An 18734-nucleotide genomic window follows, 5' to 3' on the forward strand; every position below is an offset into this window, starting at 1 on the left:
TGTACTATCTTGGATTGTTGGTAATTCCCTACATATTCCCCTATCTGTATAAACCATACCGCATAGCTCCCCTTTGGGTAGCAGAGGATAGTCCAACCTTAACAGAGGTCGGGACATCTTTTGATATATGGCTTTATGCTTTTTAAATGTTTTTAAAAGTGTGTGATCCTGTGTTCTATTTTTGTAATAAAGTACCTTTTTCATATAACTTGGTGTATCCCTCGTATATGCACACTTCTTTCCTCTCTTGTTATAAAATGCATATAAGTGTGCTGAGGTGAACCCATTGACTGTTATAGGGTAAAAATATTCCCTGTAGGTGGTGCCCTCCCCCTTTTTTTTATATCAATTGTTGGGGTGCACGGCAAGGCTCGGAAGGGAAGGAGCGCCATTTGACTGTAAAATTGTCTGGAATCATTAGCAGACGCCATGTTGCATTTGGAGACCGCATTTGGTGCCTAAACAGTGGAGCTTCCCCACAAGTGACCCCATTTTAGAAGCTAAACTCCTCAAGGATTTTATTCAGGCGTACAGTGAGCATTTTGATTACACAGGTACTTCACAAAAATGTTGCTGTAGTGCCAAATTTCTCACTTTTAGGCTAAGTGCCAACAATCCGGCGAGACGTCGTCTAGGACGCAGTACCAGCCCTCCTGCAGAGATGCGAGTGTTGTCCATAGGAGACCACAGCTGCCCGTGCCCACGATCCAGGTTCGGGCCCCTGAGGACTTTAGCACTATTCTCCCTGTGGAGAACACTCTCGTCTCCACAACATAAATTGAGATGCTCAGGCTCAGGTAGCCACACTGGTCAGTTTATTCTATGGAAAAAAACAAGCACAGTGGGCATCGGATTTCTAAAAATCCTTGCACTGCGCTTGTACTGCAGAGCGCAGCATTTTCGATGCAGCGAAAACGCTGTGTCCAAAACTCTGCAAACCCTAATCGTGGGCACACAGCCTAAAAAGCTAGGATGGATTGATGGATAGGTAGACTGACAGAGGTAAAATACTTTGTTCCATCCCCCTGCATATACTAAGCTGGCACCCTATAGTGCTTTTCATGTGGCACTAAAGGGTGTTTAGCCTTTTATTTAGCCAAAAAATAAATAAAAAAAGTGAGGTCCCCCCACTTTTGATAGCCAGCTAGGCTAAAGCAGATGGCTGCAGCCTGCAGACCACAGCTGGCAGCTTCACCTTGGCTGGTAATCCAAAACAGAGGGCACCTTAGACTGTTTTTTTAAATTATTTATTAAATTGGATTACCAGCCAAGGTGAAGCTGACAACTGGGATCTGGTATTCTCAGAGTGGGAAGGTCCATGGTTATTTGGCCCTCCCCAGCCTGAAAATAGCAGGCTGCAGCCGCCCCAGAAGTGACACATCCATTAGATGCGCCAATCCTGGTGCTTCAACCTTCCTCATCCCATTCCCCTGGTGTGGTGGCAAACGGGGTAAGAAATGGGTTTGATACCAGCTGTGTAATCTCATCTGGCATCAAGCTCAGCTGTTATAAAGTCACAGCGTCTATCAGATACCCAACATCCCTAACCCAGTCAGTAATAAAAAATTGTGGGTTTTGGGGTTTTTTTTTGTTTAATTTTAATAAACACTCCCCAACACATTTCCTCTTTCACCAATTTATTAAAAAAAGAAAACAAAAAAATATCCGGTCCGCCGTAATCTATTTTGGAGGTTTCACGACGATTCTGGACCTTCCAGTAAATGGGGGAAGCGTTCTCTTAGCGTGCCCCCCATATTCTGGAAGTGCATACCCTCCATGTGAGCAATGTGGCTGCAGTGTCCTGAGAATAATATCTGCAGTCACACTCCCCGGTCCACAGCATGGCAAGCTCAGTATCATTGTGCAGAGAGACGGCTGACAGACGCTCTGCGCATGTGGACGATATTTTGCAGAGGAGGAGGAACAGGAGGGATCGGAGCGGACCGGAGCAGCAGCAGGTACCGAGAGACTGGGGAGGACCAGGATATGACACAAATTGACTTGGATGGACCTGGGGAGGACTGTTCTCAGAGGAGGAGGATGAATGCAACATGTGGGCAAATCGTGCGCACCGCCATCTTGGAATGATCGGTGGGTGTCGGGGGGGCACTTTGGCCATACCGGGGGCCCAACGGAGGAGATTTATCTCCCATCTGGCATGTTTGATCATGCCAGGTGGGAGATAAATCATTTTTTACCTGCGCTGTCATTTACTGTAATAAGACCATCTTTATACGGTGTATACTGATGATCACGTGACCGGGGACTGGAAAAAAAAACCTGTCAGAATCGTGATCTCTAGGGTCTCAGCTATCCTCAGCAGCTGAAACCCCTAACACTCTCCAACACTATATACTTTTTTCTTACCGCTGATTTAAAACAGTAAAGGGGGCTTTACACGCTACGATATCGCTAATGCGGAGTCGTTGGGGTCACGGAATTTGTGACGCATATCCGGCCGCATTAGCGATATTGTTGCGTATGACACCGATGAGCGATTTTGCATCGTCGCAAAAACGTGCAAAATCGCTCATCGGTGACATGGGGGTCCATTCTCAATTATCGTTACTGCAGCAGTAACGAGGTTGTTCCTCGTTCCTGCGGCAGCACACATCGCTATGTATGACGCCGCAGGAACGAGGAACCTCTCCTTACCTGCCTCCCGGCCGCTATGAGGAAGGAAGGAGGTGGGCGGGATGTTACGTCCCGCTCATCTCCGCCCCTCCGCTTCTATTGGGCGGCTGCTCAGTGACGTCGCTGTGACGCCGCACGGACCGCCCCCTTAGAAAGGAGGCGGTTCGCCGGTCACAGCGACGTCACCAGGCAGGTAAGTATGTGTGACGGGTCTGGGCGATGTTGTACGGCACGGGCAGCGATTTGCCTGTGTCGCACAACAGATGGGGCGGGTACCCACACTAGCGATATCGGGACCGATATCGCAGTGTGTAAAGCGGCCTTTACATGGAAAAAGTACCCTTTACTACCGCTGTTTTAATGCCTCCATGCGGGAATGGGTGCTGCAGAGCAGACCATTATGATAAGCTACAATAAAAAATGACACTATAGCACAGGTTTAATCTGACTATAACTATGTTGTATTGTAATAAGCTGCAAATTTTCCACTTGTTAAAGCTGCACAGAAAATTCACTATTTTTTACCCGATATCTGCATTGTGTTTGTACCATGTATGTGATACGTATATATAACATTACATATATCATATACTGCAAGCGCCTCTGCTCCGTTCATTGCCTATGGGACTGCTGGAAATCCCCAATAAAGAGCTCAGTTATCTTCGCAAGTGCCTTAAGCCCACTTTACACGTTGCAATTAGTTGTACAATCGCATTTGCGATGTGACACGCCCAGGTCGCATACGGGATCTTATGAGATCACATGTAGTTCGTTCATTTGCTGTCACACGTGCGTTAGTAGTCTATGTTAAATTGATCAATTTTGTGTGTGATCCTTTAGATCATGTGTTCTGTGACGTATGCATTGGGCACCTTTTTTTTTTTTATTTATTGACTTGCCAAGCGTGTGTACTGTGTAGGGATGCGTTTTTACTATGTCATCTGCCGTTCAGCTCTGCTACATGGCCGCTAACAGCAGACACAGACAGCCATGTAGCAGAGCTGAATGGCAGATGACAGCAGACACAGACAGAGCTGCACTGTCAGAATGAACTCGGGTGAACTTCACCCGACTTCACGGTGATGCTGCGGCTCTGTCTGTGTCGCGCCCTGATTAGCGGTCACCAGTGAAGGACTCACCGGTGACCGCTAATCTCCTAAGTGACTGAAGTTAGCAGCCCTCTCTCATACTCACAAATCCCCGATCCCCGGCGCTGCACGGCGTTCACACTGCTCCGGCGGCTTTTACTGTTTTGAAAAAGCCGGCCGCCCATTAAACAATCTCGTATTCCCTGCTTTCCCCGCCCACCGGCGCCTATGATTGGTTACAGTGAGACACGCCCCCACTCTGAGTGACAGGTGTCACACTGCACCCAATCACAGCAGCCGGTGGGCGTGTCTATACTGTGTAGTGAAATAAATAATTAAATAATTAAAAAAAACGGCGTGCGGTCCCCCCCAATTTTAAAACCAGCCAGATAAAGCCATACGGCTGAAGGCTGGTATTCTCAGGATGGGGAGCTTCACGTTATGGGGAGCCCCCCAGCCTAACAATATCAGCCAACAGCCGCCCAGAATTGCCGCATACATTATATGCGACAGTTCTGGGACTGTACCCGGCTCTTCCCGATTTGCCCTGGTGCGTTGGCAAATCGGGGTAATAAGGAGTTATTGGCAGCCCATAGCTGCCAATAAGTCCTAGATTAATCATGTCAGGCGTCTATGAGACACCCTCCATGATTAATCTGTAAATTACAGTAAATAAACACACACACGCCCGAAAAAATCCTTTATTATAAATAAAAAACACAAACATATACCCTGGTTCACCACTTTAATCAGCCCCAAAAAGCCCTCCATGTCCGGCGTAATCCAGGATGCTCCTGCGTCGCTTCCAGCGCTGCTGCATGGAGGTGACCGGAGCTGCAGCACACACCGCCGCTCCGGTCACCTCCACGCAGCTTAATGAAGACAGCCGTGCGATCAGCTGAGCTGTCAGTGAGGTTACCCGCTGTCACTGGATCCAGCGGTGGCCGCGGGTAACCTCAGTGACAGCAGCTGATCGCGCGGCTGTCTTCATTACCTGCGTGGAGGTGACCGGAGCGGCTGTGTCTGCTGCAGCTCCGGTCACCTCCATGCAACAGCGCTGGAAGCGACGCAGGAGCATCCTGGATTACGCCGGACATGGAGGGCTTTTTGGGGCTGATTAAAGTGGTGAACCAGGGTATATGTTTGTGTTTTTTATTTATAATAAAGGATTTTTTCGGGTGTGTGTGTTTATTTACTGTAATTTACAGATTAATCATGGAGGGTGTCTCATAGACGCCTGACATGATTAATCTAGGACTTATTGGCAGCTATGGGCTGCCAATAACTCCTTATTACCCCGATTTGCCAACGCACCAGGGCAAATCGGGAAGAGCCGGGTACAGTCCCAGAACTGTCGCATATAATGTAAGCGGCAATTCTGGGCGGCTGTTGGCTGATATTGTTAGGGTGGGGGGCTCCCCATAACGTGGAGCTCCCCATCCTGAGAATACCAGCCTTCAGGCGTATGCCTTTATCTGGCTGGTTTTAAAATTGGGGGGGACCGCACGCCGTTTTTTTTAATTATTTAATTATTTATTTCACTACACAGTATAGACACGCCCACCGGCTGCTGTGACTGGGTGCAGTGTGACACCTGTCACTCAGAGTGGGGGCGTGTCTCACTGTAACCAATCATAGGCGCCGGTGGGCGGGGAAAGCAGGGAATACGAGATTGTTTAATGGGCGGCCGGCTTTTTCAAAACAGTAAAAGCCGCCGGAGCAGTGTGAACGCCGTGCAGCGCCGGGGATCGGGGATCGGTGAGTATATGAGAGAGGGGGATAGACTGACATGGACAGAGAGTGAGGGACAGAGATAGTGACCGACTGACAGAGATTAGTGAATGACAGACATTGTGAGGCGCTTCAGAACGCAGCTTTTCAGCTGCGCTCTGAAGCGGACCTTTTTTAAGCTGCGGTGCAGAGCGCACACCTGCGCACATAGCATCAGACACCAAAATCGTATGAGGGATGTCACACGTTACAATTGACTAGGTTCGTGCAACAAAACGCTCAATTCTAGAGAATGATACGATGTGTTTGCGATCAACGGTTTTGCGTTCAATCCTGATCGCACGTAGATGTCACACGCAGATACCTCACAAACGATGCCGGATGTGCGTCACTTACAACTTGACCCCAACGACGGATTGTGAGATATATTGAAGCGTGTGTTGGGGGCTTTAGACGATGAATGGAGCAGAATGTGCATGCTCAGCCTTCATTGCTTTGTCTGGGTTATGCAAAGCCTTGTCTCCAACCTTTGGATCTTCCCCTATTAGTAAGTTGTTCCCTATTTTGTTGATAGGGGATAACTAGAACTTCCTTCCTTGGGAATCCACTTTAGAAAGGTTTTCTAGTTCAGAGCACCCCCACTCCCCAGATGCAGACATTTTACAATCACTAGCTTTTTACTCACCCTCCCCTGGTCCAGCACAGAGTATTTGCCACTGGCTGCTATTGCCTGCAGTGAGAAAAGAAGCTGAGCTCACTGATTGGCTGTCAACATGAAGTGAACTCTGCAGACAATAACTGCAGAGTCAGTACTGGACCCAGGGAGAGTGAGTACAGCCAGTTTACTGTTTAAGACCCCCTTCACACGTCCGTGTCTCCGGTACGTGCTAGGTCCGTGCCCGTATGTACAGGAGACACGGGCACACGTATACCTATTCAAAATCAATGGGTATATGTGCACGCACGTGTTCTGCCAGTGGCCCGTGCCTCCGTGTGGAGCATACGTGTGCCGTGTGCTCCACACGGATGCATGTCCGTGTTTCTCCGGCAGCACGGGCCCGCACTCGTAGCACACGGATGTAGTGTGCATGCGGGTCCACGTGACACGCGCCGGAGAAACACACGTGCCATTTTAAAAATAAAAAAAACACAAACTCACCTCCACGAGTCCTGCAGTGTCTGCCGCGGCTGTCACCTGCATCCGTCCCCCAGTGAATTTGAACAACGCATCTTCTTCACTGGGGACCGGAAGCAGCGTCAGCGGGGCATGGCCTGTGCCGGACTCTGTCATTCAGCACCACAGACAGCTCCGGAAGAAACAGGTAAGGCGGGGCTTTCCGTTCTCCGTGTGTTATTAAACACGGCACACGGAGGGGAACACGCACCCTTGACACGTCCGTGAAACACGTGCGTGATTTTCACGGACGTGTGAAGGGGGCCTAAGACAAACTGCACCTGCAGACATGGGATTTTGAAACCTTTAGTCCCATAATCTAAGCTGTTTTCTAATATACTAGGCTGTAAAAATGTCCTACCGTTCCCCATTCACACTAACAGCTACTTTGTTTTTTTTGCTACCTACTTTTTGTCTGATGACGATTTGTTTTAATACTGCAGTGCATGCTGGGATACTCATATCATCAGGGGGAGCAGTGTCAGTGTCACTTCCACAGCCTCTGCCTCTCCTTGAAGCAAAGCTTCACCAGTGGCACTAGTTTCAGGTGTGGCACTGTCACTGCTGTGTCCCTGTTTTCTTAGTGCAGCGTCTCCCCCAGTGTCCTGTGTAATGAGACATGTCACTATACCTGGCGATACAGGAGATCAGCGTCGCCACATAGGTGAGGCCACTGGTGTCTGCCAGTACGGATGCTGAGCCCCTCGCACTGGGTAGTCAGCACAAGGAAGACCGCATAATGGTGGGGAGACGACAGCACACAGCGATGTGACAATGCACTAGGAAGACTGCGCATGGGGCAGGAAGCGCATGGGGGGGCAATGACTGCATAAAGGAAGGCAACGCTTGGTGGGGTGGGGGCAGACACTGCACTAGTAAGACACTCAGGGGCACAACCGTCACGCTGACAATTGTTTCCAGGGAAGAGTATGGTGGAAATGACCGCCACCTCTGCCCACTGATGATGCTTTGTTTCAGTGTCCCAGCATGCACTGGGGTACTCAAAAATAATCAGACAGGAAATAGAAAAAAACCCACAGCAGCTGTTAGTGTAGATACAGAATGGTAGGGAATTATTAGAGTATATTAGAAAACAGATGAGATTATGGAAGTAAAGTAGTTTACACAAGCACCATGCTAGGCGGCTCATGGAGAAAATGAGCAGCAACAACTGCTCTGGATAAGCAGCCAAAGAGGGGGGTGATGGGGGTTTATGGGCCGATAACGGCTCTAGGTCAGAAGATAACAGGAGGTGGGTGATATGGCCAGAGGTGGCTAGGGTCAGGTTATGTTGGCCACAAGCTATATGATTCACAGACACTAACAGCAGCAGAGCAGACAGAAAAAGCCAGTGAATTGCCAACTGAGCCACACATTTCCCATCTGTGTTTTTCAGGAAAAATAAAAAATCTAACGTTACTCTGTGCATAATGTCATGATTACATGAACGCCTATGCTTGCAGTCATATGAGAACTAGTCTCATCTGGCTTCTATTGTAAGAGGGTGACTAATGGTCAGTACTCCCCTGAAGACATCGTGCACCACATTGCAAGTGAACTTATTGTGTAAAGGCCCATTTACACGCAACTACATCGCTAACAAGATGTCGTTGGGGTCACGGAATTCGTGACGCACATCCGTTGCGTTAGAGATGGAGTGAAGAAGCAGCAGAGTGGTGTGGTGGTAGAGAAACAGGCAGAAGCATTGGGTAGGAGGAAATCAGAAGCTGGTGACCTGAAGCAGTGGGTTACAGATTGGTAGCATAGAAGTAGAGAGCGTGGACCAGAACAGCGCCACCATGGCAAGCAGGCTAAAGTGAGTAGTGCAGATATTGTAAGGGCCTTATGCGGGCTTCACACGGTACGATCTATCATGCGATTTCACGAGCGATCGTACTAGCCCCCATCATTTGTGCGTCATGGGCAATTAGTTGCCCGTGGCGCACAAAGTCGTTAAACCGCCGTCACACAGACTTACCTGCTGTGCGACCTCGCTGTGGGCGGCGAACATCCACTTCCTGAAGGGGAAGGGACGTTCGGCGTCACAGCGACGTCACACAGCGGCCGGCCAGTAGAAGCGGAGGGGCAGAGATGAGCGGGACGTAAACATCCCGCCCACCTCCTTCCTTCCGCATAGCCGGCGGGAGCCGCAGGACACAGGTAAGCTGTGTTCATCGTTCCTGGGGTGTCACATGGAGCGGCGTGTGCTACCCTGGGTACAATGAACAACCGGTGCTAAGTAAAATAAACGATTTTTTAAAAATGAGCGACTTGTACACGATTCGCGATTCGTAACCGATTTGCGATCGTTTACAGACGCTCATAGGTGTCACACGGGACGACGTCGCAAGCGATGCCGGATGTGCGTCACGAAAACCGTGACCCCGACGATATATCGCACGATAGATTGTCCCGTGTGACGCCCGCATTAGTCTTCGGACAGCCACAGTCACTGCCGGATTGGGATGCTCGGACACAACCCGGTAGAAGATAGCCTTTCAGAGAGCAGTGAAGTGTAGAGAAGAAACTCTCATGCTCCTCGGTAGCTGGTGGGACTGTGAAATATGTACCGCTCCTCTGGGGAAGATTGTTCTTTTGAAGAAGCTGTTGACAGTAAAGATAAAGTGTTTTATAGCTGGCCTAAGTGTGGACTTTATTCTTATGGGAGTGAATTTGCAGCATGTGCCTTGGTGCAGCAGCAGCAGGCTGATGGCCCCGAAGTACCCCGTTACTCAGGTACCACACCACCGACCCCAACACACACTGCAAACCCCTTTTCTGTAGCGTGTCAAGCGGGTGATCAGCCTCACATTACACTATCACGAGAGATGAGACTGGTCAGCATGTAACTGCACGAGGAACCGGATGTGGTGACAACATGCACAGTCACATGGTCACTCACATACAGAGTTTACCTGTACTCCGGAGACAGACAGCCCCTTTTACACAAATACATTGGTTGTTGTTTATTGATCTCTTACCTCCCGTCTGCTCTCGCCTTGTCTTCCGGCTTTCATTTTTGGCTTCATAACTAGAAATTAAAATGGACATAGACATAGATGAGATACAATCTTTACATTCGGCCGCATTTATATTTTTCTTATTCCTGTTTTACGTCACCCAACCTGAAATTGCTGAGACACTGCGATATTGCATGTAAGGGCTCACCCCTCCGGATTAGTCGGACGACTGATAGCGGATTTGTTACTGAATAGCACTCGGTCCAATGTTATCCAGAGGGCCAGTGCTGAGGCTTTATTTTTTTTTTTTACTGACAGAACCTCTAGGTGTCGGCTGCAATTCGCCATTTAATCGGATGAGACTCATTCAGGTCTATGGTGCGTGGAACACATTGGACTGCAGTGCGGTGACATCCGAGGGCGCACAGATTTCCTTGCACTCGTTTTGTTCTCTATCTCCTCCTCACAGTGAGCTTATACCAATAAAAATAGCTTCTAAATAACATTTACATGCATTTTACATCAGCAGCAGTTTTGGAACAATTTGCTTGTTAGTAATTTAGAAGGGTTAAAAGTTTCTCAATTTATTTTTTTTTTTAGGGACCTATCACATTTGAAGTGACTTTGTGGGGCCTATGTGACAAAATATACCCAAAACTGACAGTTTTAAAAAAAACTACACCAAATCCAAGAAGCTTATTAACCCTTTAGATGCTTCATACTAATGAAAGCAATTTTGGGGGAAAAAAAAATGAACATTTTAATTTTTCACACAAAAATGTGTTGATTTACCAAAAAATTGTTCCATTTCACAAGGGTTACAGGAGAAAAACACTATGGAGCACAGAATGATGTCCTATTTCTCCTGAGTATGTCGGTACTGCTGTGAGCACACGGCGGGGCCTGGAAGGGACGGAGCGCAATTTGCCATCTATTCTAGACAATTTCGCACTACACAAGTCAGAGACCATGCTGCGTTTGAGAGCCCCTGATGTGCAAACAGTGAAAACTCCCACAAGTGACCCCATTTTGGAAACTAAACCCTCAAGGAATTAATTTAGACATGTAATGAGCACCTTATACCCCCAGGTGCTTCACAAATTTTATAACATTGAGCCGTGAAAATAAAAAATACATTAAGGCCTGTCTCACACATCAGTGAAAAACACAACCGTTTTTCACTGACGTATTAGAAACGCATGTGTGCCTCCGTGTGCCGTGATTTCATGGCACACGTGTGATCTCCATCTCCTATCCATGATCATTGATAGCACATGCAGATCAGGTACTCCAAACTCACCTGTCTCCGCTCCTGCTGTCCATGGTGCTGAATCTCCAGCTCTGTTGTTTCTGGCCCTGCTGTGTCACTGCTGTTGCTACTTCAGGGTCGCGGTGCAGTGCATATTCATAAGAGTAATTAGCCAGGCATGAAGCAGCAGCCAGCAGCGGCCGAACACAGCATCGCTGGAGAAGGTGAGTATAAAAAGCTTTTTATTTCAAAGATACGTTTTTTCTAGTACGTGTTTCACGGATCTCACTATAGTGTGCTCCGTGGGACATCAGTGATGCTAGAAAAAAAGGACTTGTCTCCGTGCGGAGCACACAAACATGCTTGTACGGTGCACGGAAACACGTCAGTGAAAAATCACTGATGTGTGCGCAGACCCATTGATGTTAACGGGTATTCATATACCCATTCTGGTACGTGAAAAAACAGTAACATACTTACCAGAATCACTGACGTGTGAAAGAGGCCTAACATACAAATTTTGCTTTAGTCCCCATTTTCTCATTTTCACAAGGGTAACCGGAGAAATTACACAACACATTTTGGGGTCCATTTCTATTTCTGAGTACAGACACTCCTCAGGTGGAGGGCACATGGGACGGCTGAAAAAGGAAGGAGCACAATTTGCATTTTTTGAGCGCCATACTTGGTTGGAATAGATTGCGGATGACATTTCAAGAGCTTCTGATGCGGAAAAACAGCAGAAATTCCACAAGTCACCCCATTTTGGAAACTACACCTCTAGGGGAGTAGAGAACATCTTCAAGGCTCCGGCGATTCATACAATTGTATAACATTGGGCTGAGTGAACGAACATGTAACATTTTTCTTCTAATAAATGTTGCTTTGGCCACAAGTTTTAATTTTCAAAAGGGGCAATAAGAGAAAACGAATTGCCTCAATTTGTTGAGCAATTTCTTGAGTACACCAATGCCCCATATGTGAGCACAGTACAAAGCTCAGAAGGGAAGGAGCGCCATACTGGAGTGCAGACTTAGATAGATTGGTTTTCGGGTGCCATGTGACATTGGCAGAGCCCCTGACATGCCAGAGAAGGAAAGCGCCCCACCCCCATAAGTGACTCCATTTTACATACTACACCTCTCAATCACCTAGGGGTGCAGTGATCATATTGACCAAACAGGAGTGTCAAAGAATATTAAAACATTGGGCGGTGAAGAATAAAAATTAGATTACCATAAAATTTCTCTCTTTTGCAAAAGTCTTTACATTTCCCACAGGGAAATGGGTAAAAATGAACCAAAATGTGTCACAATGTTTGCGGAACGTGGCAATACCCTATGTATGTGTGGTGCCCTGGACAAGCCAGGACGTCACAGGTACTGCAACAACACACCCCACACCCCGGTTAGGCACATCAGTCACACACACAAATCCTTGTTGCCTCCCTCCAGGGGCTGATGTCCACACCAGGTGGGGTGGAGCCAGGTGGTTGGCCCCACCCACTGAGGAGTTCACAGTCCTGGAGGCGGGAAAGTAAGTTAGTTGAGTTCAGTTTAGGGAAGTGGTAGTAGAGGAGCTGATTGACCGTGTCCGTGTACGTGGCCCGGGTACCGAAGAGCAAGGTTGGCAGACGGTGGTGACCATCTGCAGACGAGGCCGATTGACGCACAACCATAAGGACTGGCCCGCCGGTACCGAACCGGGGAGCGAAGAGAAGCCAGCACCATTCGGCAGGGCCTACGGACCCCGACCAGGCTTGGAGTCGCCGTTAAACCAGTCAAATCCATCAGCGACGGGAAGCTCCGGGGTTTCCCTGCAGCAAAGACCCGACTGAAGGCAACCGCTCAACCGTGAAGGGAAATACAGCTACCGCCACAGCTAGAGTTCCCAGGGCCAGAGCCTGCGGGCAAAAAGGGGCTCCTCTGGCAAACACACCACTGGGGAGCGAGCTACCGGTGGGAAGCCATCGGGGCCGAAAACACATTAAAGGTGCAGGGAGAGACAGTCACCGCCAACCTACCGGGAGTGACCACCGCAGCCGCCTGTGGGACCCGTCCATCCAGCCGTTTGTTTTACCAGAGACTCCGTGTACGTTACTGGCTGAGTGAGTACCACCGTGCCGTCTGGTACCGCGCTGCCCCCGCGACCCTGCACCTCCCCAACTCCTGCCATCCACCGTCCAATCACCATCACCGGGCCCCAGGACCACCAAACCCCCCTACCCACGAAGGGGAGAGAAACATCTTGGCTGCTCCCTGTCATCGCTCCCGGGATCCCCGTCCAGAGCAGCGGTGGTGTCCCAACCTCACCACACACCGTGGTTGGCGTCACGAACCGACTTCCCAATCTCCAAAAACTATCCCCTTTTCACTCACAGGAGAGGAGCGCCGCTCGAGTCCCCGGATTCGGCCCACCGCTCGAGCCACCGAGCAGCAAGCAGCAGCCAGACCCGAGTGTGGTAGTGAGCGCAGCGGCCCCCTCCCCGCCCGCGACATATGCCTGTACAGTACTGTTTAGCCACACGGCATGACTCGGAAGGGAAGGAGAGCCATTTGACAATTTGTGAACCACATAAACAGAGCCCCTAATAGTCAGAAGAGCAGAATCCCCTTAAGTGTCCCCATTATCTCAATTAAACTCCCCTGGGAATTTATCTACAGGTGTTGTGATGATTTTGACTTCATAGGTGTTTACAACCATTACTGCTTGTTTCTAGAAATCTGCCATTGTAGTGCCCATACATTTTAGTGCCCAACTTGTGGTTCTGGAGACACGCACCCCATAAATTGAGGGGGGAGGAATTCAAAACTATGATTATGTAGTGCCCCTGAAGCATCAGGGAGCTACAAGGTTCTACATCCTCACCAGGATGCAGGCCTAGCCCCTAGGGCCCCGGAAGACCAGTGCCAGTCACACACAAACTCTCCAGGTAATCCCAGTTTTCCCCAAAAATCCCCCATAGAATGGTACAAAGATAGGGTCGGACCAATGGATGGCCGCCTAGAGGTGGAGCCAGTCCAGTCCACTAGTTGACCAGGTGGGAGGGGCAGACAGTGGACAGTCAGTCTGAGTAGTTGGAGGAGTGAGAAAGTGAAGGTGCATGTGAGGAGACACACTGACTAGGAGTGAACAGTAACCTGGTGCCCAGGAGGGTAGTTGCCGGTGGAGTACTCCCAAAACTACGCACCAATGGGGTACAGAACCCTAGGTCAGGCATAAAGCTCCAGGCAGGTCTGACAACACCTGCACAGTGAGGGGACCATCAAGGACCTCGCTGGCCTTAAAAAGCCGAGACTCAGTAGCAAAGGGAGAACCGGGGACAGGACCAGAGACACCAACCCCACAGGGTTCACGCTACCGAAATATGGACAGCAGTGGAAAACCACCGGACGGGGATCCCCAGTTGCTCTACACCACAGCGATCCACCAAACAGAGACAGGTGCAGGGGAAGAAGGTATCAGATTACTAAACTGGCACTGGGACAAAGGGGACCTGAAGGTGAAACCAGCCGGCCACGGGTGACCAGTTACCACCATCTGACATGTCAGATTGGACAGAAAAGTCCTCCCCAGGTTACCCCCAGTACCTCCTGCAGCGCTGAGTCCCCCACAGCCCCTCTTTCTCTTCAGAAAACATGCAGACGCATGCGCAGAGAGCTGGCTCTCTGCGAGCAGTGAGACTGAGGTTACTGTGTGACACCCTGGACTAGCCAGGTAGTCACAGATAGTGCCCCGCATAACACCAGTCCCTCACTAGGTAACACCAGCCAAACCATAAACCCTAGTCACCTCCCGCAGAGCTTGATGGACACACCAGGGGGCGGAGCCAGGCAGTTGGCCACGCCCACCGAGGAGTCCAGAGGGCCTGAGGCAGGAAAGAGTTCAGTTCAGTAGAGTGGAGAGTGAGGAGTGAAAGAGTCAGACAGGTGCCGGGGTTGGAGCCCTGGTACCTTGGGTAGGAGGCATACGGAGGCCTTAGCCTGCAGGAGCTGGGAAGACGGCTCGGTGGAACCGTGGTGGACCGGGACAGGGTAGTGGCCCGCCGGTACCGACCCGGGGAACCGAATCAGAAACTGGAGCACAAAGGGGGGTACTCAGACCCTGAAACAAGGTCCAGAAGCCACTGGACTGAGTTAATCGACTGACTGCAGTCTGGACCTTAGGTCCTTTCCCACCCAAGTCCCGACTGAAGACAACAACCCACCGAGGGGAATAGAAAGCCACCGCACAGGCAGAGAGATCCCACGGGCCAGCGTCTGCGGGAAAATGGGCTCCTCCGACTTATACAAAGCCAAGGAGCGGACTCCCGTTGCTGAAGCGCAGGCAGTCTACACATACACTACACGGTGCAGGAGAAAGGCAAAGACCACCAGACCGGGTGGGGGACCAGACGCAGCCGGCTGCGGGCACCGACCACCATCAACTTTGTTTACCAGAGACTTCTGTGTGTCAATAACTGTCAGTACAACAGTGCCATCCGGCCACGCACGGCCCTGCACCGCCCAGCTCTCCCCAACAGGTCCCGGGGCCACCACCCCTGCCCACGAAGGGGTTAACATCTTGCTGCATCACCATCTGCCCCGGGTGCCCCGTAACCGCAGCGGTGGTGTCCACCTTCACCACAACCCGTGGGTGGCGTCACAAACTTAAACACGGCTCTGGCCGTACACCTACCTACCACCCCCCTAAGTAGCGCCAGCACCCTTTCAGAGCGAAGTGACCCCGGGTCCGGAGGCGCTCGAGCCACCCATCAACGACCCCGGATCCGAGCGGCTCAGCTGCAGCCAAGCGCGGGGCGGTACAACTGCAGTTCACACTGCCCTAATGTGAGCATCACACGAGACGATCTATCAGGCGATATGTCGTCGGGGTCACGGTTTTCGTGACGCACATCCGGCATCATTTACTGCGTCGTCCCGTGTGACACCTACGAGCGACGCAGAACGTTCGCAAATCGTGTATAGTTGACACATCGTTTCTTCTTAAAAAGTCGTTTTTTTTTCTTTGCTCCGGTTGTTCATCGTACCCGGGGCAGCACACATCGCTCCGTGTGACACCCCGGGAACGATGAACACAGCTTACCTGCGTTCCGCGGCTCCCGCCGGCTATGTGGAAGGAAGGAGGTGGGCGGGATATTTACGTCCCGCTCATCTCCGCCCCTCCGCTTCTATTGGCCGGCTGCTGTGTGACGTCACTGTGACGCCAAACGTCACACCCCCTTCAGGAAGAGGATGTTCACCGCCCACAGCGACATCGCTCAGCAGGTAAGTACGTGTGACGGGGGTTGAATGACTTTGTGAGCCACAGGCAACTAATTGCCCGTAACGCACAAACGACGGGGCGGGTACGATCACTCGTGCAATCGCACGATAGATCGTACCGTGTGACACCCGCATTAGTGTGACCAGGGGAGTGTGGCTGCAGTATTCTCACTGAGATCACTGAAGCCACACTCCTTACATGGAGTGTCTGCATTTCCAGAACATGGGGGATACCTTCATTGAGGGAGGGGGGAAAGGGAATTTTTTTTTTTCGCTCTTCAATAAATTGGTGAAAGAAGGAATGTGATATTGTTTTTTTCAAATAAAAAAAAAATTGCCTCCTTTTTTTTTCTTTATTACTGACTGGGTTAGTAATGGGTTTGATGCCAGGTGACATTACACAGCTGGCATCAACTCCATATACTACATTTGCCACCAGATCAGGGCAATACAATGAGCCGGGGCGAAGCATTATTTACAAATGATTAAAAAAAGGAAAAAGCAAAACATACACACACACACATACACATATACACACACAGCGTGGTGCGACCTCTGTTGTAGATTTCCAGCCAAGGTGAATTTGGCAGCTGCGGTCTGCAGCCATCTGCTGTATCCTAGCTGGCTATCAAAAAATGGGGGGACCTCATGTGACCCCCTCGCAAAACCAGGTAGTCACACATTAGGCCCTGCACAACACCATCCCTCACCTAGGTCACATACAGCAGACCTGAAACCCTAGTCACCCCCCTCAGGGCAAGACAGGCACACCAGTGGATGGGACAAGGCAGTTAGAGAACGCCCCCCCAGGAGTCTAGACAGCCCGGGGCGGGAAAACAAACAGATGAAGTTGTAGTTCAAGTTGAGAGGAGTGTGGGCTGGAGCTAGGTGTAGCTCCAGCAGAGGAGAAGTTCAAGTTGGACGGTGCCAGGGTCGGAGCCCTGGTGCCTTGGCTAGGTGGCAGACGGTGGTCTCCGTCAGCAGGAGACGGGAAGACGGTTCGGCAGATCCGAGGAGGACCGGAGCAGGGTTGGAGCCTGCCGGTACCAACACCGGAGACCCGACCGGAAACCGTGCACAGAAGGGGTACCCGGACACTGAAGCCAGGACCGACACAAAGGGGCTAGCTAATCAACTGATTGAGGGCAGGATTATAGGTCCTGTCCCAACCAAAGTCCCAAAAGCAGACAACCACCCACAGATAGGGATAGGGCAACCGCCAGGGCCCATAGATCCATCGGGTCAGCGTCAGCGGGCACGGCTCCTCAGGCACATAGAAAGTCGGGAGCGGACTCTCGTGTTCCACACCGCGAAGTCCAAACACACAACCACAACCAGTGCAGAGGAAGAGACAACGACCACCAGCCCGGGTGGGGGACCGGAGAACAACCGGCCGCCGGCCACGAGCACCTTGGTTTACCAAAAGACTCGTGTAATTCATTTGCTTGTGAGTAACCAAACATTCCCTGCTACGTCCGGGCGCATGGGCCCCTGCCATTGCCATACCCTACACAGAGACACTGGGCCCCGGGACAACCATCCCTACCCACAGAGGGGTTAACATCCGGCTGCCATTACATCTCCCCCAGGTATCCCACAACAGCAGCGGTGGTGTCCCACTTCACCACACACCGTGGGTGGCGTCAAGAATCAAATACGGCCAAGGCCGTACAACTACATCCCCCTTATCATTCGGCGTGTCCGCGTGACCCCCGGGTCCAGAGGATCCCTCAAGCCACGCAGCGGGTCCGGATCCGAGCAGCGCCGGCTGCTGGCACGGGGGCGGCACACTCACATTTTTTAATTTAATTATTTATGTGACGCCCTGGTAAAACCAGGTAGTCACAGAAAGAGTTAATCCTCCTTGGCAGCTACACAATCCCCACACAGATGTACAGCAGCCAATCAGATCATACTCACCCCCTCCCAAGGAAAACATGGAGGGGGTGAGGGGAGTTAAGGAAGTGACAGAGCAGAATTTAGGTCAGTTGTGCTGTAGTCAGTGGAAAGCTGACAGGGGAGGCTTGCAGCTCCCCGGAGAAAGTGGTAGCCGGGGTTGGAGCCCTGGACTACTGGACTAGCTGGCTGTGAGGGCCACAGGCGACGGAGATCCGGCAGCGGGGAACCTGAGGCGACCGGGACAGGGTTGTAGCCCGCCGGTGCCGGTAGAGGGACCCAATCCGGAGGCCGTTCAAACGGACTAGTCCAGACAAGAGAGAGACAGACAGAGAGTGTGGAAGGAAGGGCCCCTAGCTGTACATCTGGGTGTGGGACCCGAAGAAACCCGCCAACGGTGATCGGCCATTTGGCAAGTTGGTTTACAAAGGACTCTGTTTTCTGACCACACACATCAGCCTAGCTTCATCCAACACCAGGACAACCGAACTGTAAGGGGTACTTTGCACACTACGACATCGCAGCTGCGATGTCGGTGGGGTCAAATTAAAAGTGACGCACTTCCGGCATCGCATGCAACATCGTAGTGTGTAAAGGCTCAATGATACGTTTAACGAGCGCAAAAGCGTCATAATCGTATCATCGCTGCAGCGTCGGCGTAATCCATAATTACGCTGACGCGACAGTCCGATGTTGTTCCTCGCTCCTGCGGCAGCACACATCGCTGTGTATGAAGCC

This window comes from Anomaloglossus baeobatrachus, chromosome 4, assembly GCF_048569485.1.
Source record: "Anomaloglossus baeobatrachus isolate aAnoBae1 chromosome 4, aAnoBae1.hap1, whole genome shotgun sequence".
In the NCBI taxonomy this organism is placed as follows: Eukaryota; Metazoa; Chordata; class Amphibia; order Anura; family Aromobatidae; genus Anomaloglossus; species Anomaloglossus baeobatrachus.